Source organism: Palaemon carinicauda, chromosome 6, assembly GCF_036898095.1.
Source record: "Palaemon carinicauda isolate YSFRI2023 chromosome 6, ASM3689809v2, whole genome shotgun sequence".
NCBI classification, from domain to species: Eukaryota; Metazoa; Arthropoda; class Malacostraca; order Decapoda; family Palaemonidae; genus Palaemon; species Palaemon carinicauda.
In genome coordinates, this window is record NC_090730.1 from 180,804,340 (window position 1) to 180,806,839 (window position 2,500).

General features: G+C 33.8%; 1 long non-coding RNA gene across 3 annotated transcripts in view; it reads left to right on the forward strand.

Annotated features, from left to right (window-relative positions):
- LOC137642846 (uncharacterized) overlaps window positions 1–2,500 on the forward strand; it is a 96,268-nt gene that overhangs the window by 57,023 nt on the left and 36,745 nt on the right. The window contains exon 1 of one of the 3 annotated variants that reach the window (XR_011044896.1): window positions 2,113–2,136. The exons of the other annotated variants lie outside the window; for them this stretch is intronic. This is a non-coding gene — a long non-coding RNA (uncharacterized lncRNA). Of the gene's footprint in view, window positions 1–2,112; window positions 2,137–2,500 lie in introns of those variants that run through there. 3 annotated transcript variants of the gene reach the window in all.

Below are 2,500 nucleotides of genomic sequence, written 5' to 3' on the forward strand. Positions count from 1 at the left end.
GTCAGTAACCATTAAAACTGTATGTTTCATAATGAAAAAATACCAAGAAAAGCATACAGATGGACTTCAAAATCAATTGAAATACAAGGATCAGTGTGTAGGTAAACACTCTCATCCGTGCTGTCGAACCCAAATAGCTGGAATTATCAGCTATCTAATAGCTTGCATAAATCTCATCCTATCTAAAAACGACTCATAACTGAAATTATATATCTAAAACATAATATAAAAGAATATTACATTACGATATTGTTTTAGTTTAACTTTCTAAGCTAAGCAGCTCTTCTTGGAGAAGGACATTCCCAAATCAAAATACTGTTCTCTAGTATTTGGCAGTGTCATAGCCACTGCACCATGGTCCTCCACTCTGTTGGGTTAGAGTTCTCTTGCTTGAGGGTACATTTACGCATACTATTCTATGTATTTCCCATATTCCCTTTCCTCACTGAACTACATGACCTGTAGGGTTGAAGCTTCGCATGTAATGATAATAATAAAATACCCAATATGGAAAAACAGGAAATATATTCATGCAACTCTGGGGAGAAAAAACTGATTTCAAGCGTCCTTGCATGTCGATGAGTTCTGCCAATCATTTGGAAAATAACAAAGGGTCAGCTTTTTGTGAGGTCAACGAATGTGATCCTGGTTTGTGCCTCACTGGGTTGCAATAGGAAAACAAGACTGACACAGCTGAGAGTTTTCTTTTTCCATCTCCCCTCTCTCCATGAAGCTTTCAATTCCCTGTTGCATTGAAGGAGAGGTTTTCTCTAAAATTTTTGTTATATTATCATTTTAGGTTAATCACAATCTACAATGACTGATAGTTTATAGTGTCAGGTTCCAGATTACATCCAGGACTCTCATTACTGCTGAGGTTTTGACAAAATCAAGAGCTTTTTCATGGATAAACACGCTTAATTGTTAAAGCTTCCATTATATATATTTATATATATATATATATATATATATATATATATATATATATATATATATATATATATATATATATATATCGAATGATGCTAATAAGGTTACGAATAATTCCTTGAGAACAAAAAATCCTGTAGAGAAAGGCTATTTTAAGCTTCCTTTTTGCTTCAAGATTAATGCCCACATGGGACAAGAGGGAACAGAAAATCTTTTAGTATAAAGGCTAAACCTGATGATTTACTGGCAAAGTTAACCTTCTCGAATCTCCCTAACCCCAAAGTATCAAAGGTTTATTGAAAGTTGAGCCACAATTCACTCGATAGCTCTACTCTGGAGATACCTAACCGCGTACCTTACGACCCACTTATCCTCATGCTGGTGCGTGGAATATTTTCCCCCTCTATTGTTTCTCATAAATCTTTGTTATTTCATTATTTTTTTTTTTTCGAATGCTTAATAACACCAGCTCGTTCATTGATTTGTTGTTGTTAATGTGGATGATGTTGTAAAATTACTACTAATAGAGAAATAAATCATCCTGGGTCTTGAGTATTTCCCGTTAGAGTTTGTTTAAGTAATGTATGTTAGCTTCATTATTGTCTGTCTTTTGCCACTTTCCACACCCTTTCGTTAGTTATAGTAACTTATATAGACTCAACAGGTCCTTTAATCTATATTAGATGTTAGTTTCTTACTATGTTAATGCAGATCCAATATATGTGAACTTTCAAGCTAACACTGCGTCAACACCAACGCCATCTTTTGCAGTAAAAAGTGAGTTGAAAAATACACTGAATTCCTTGATAGTCAAATGCTCCTCTTTGCTGGAATTTAATGTCACCTTAAGTGCAGATCCTTGGCTGCTGACACCAAGTTCTCCCACTTCAGGATAATAGCTTTGAATATTCTTTTAGACATATATTTTCCATTTGTGTTTTTGGTGAATATTTTGATAAATATTTTAATCTTTTGAACTGTGATTATTAGGCATGTAGATAAATTTCATTGTTTCCTATCTAAGACTTACTTACGATTAAATCATCCAAGTTAAGGGTGGTGGTTACCGGGGATAAACTCCACATATTATCTGAAGGTGATGTTACTGTATAATCATACCAAAATATACATTGAGCACATAAGTGTCCTGTTTCGTCTTTGGAATTTGCTGTTTTCACAAACGTATACACACCAAGCGGTAATCAGGTAAGTTCTGATTCTCATAATTTTATGAATTAAGTTGTCGTTCTACATGTATCTATACCACCTGCTTAACAACGCCACTGCCTTAAAAGGTGTTTGGTAGTGTGATAATCTTTTCTAAATGGAATATCTAAAATTATGTTTTGACCACAGTTGCTGATTGAAAGTATGTTCGATTTTATTCGTATTTTTTTTTTTATTAGTTTAGATTGGTGAACAGGTACATGTATTTTTTAAAATATCTTTTATTTATATAGTAAACCTTAGGAGTACCTTCTCTAAATGGGGATAGCTTAGTGTGTTGAAGGTGTTTATGTATCACCGTGATAAGCAAAGCTGTACTAGTCTAGGACATCCATACTAGGTT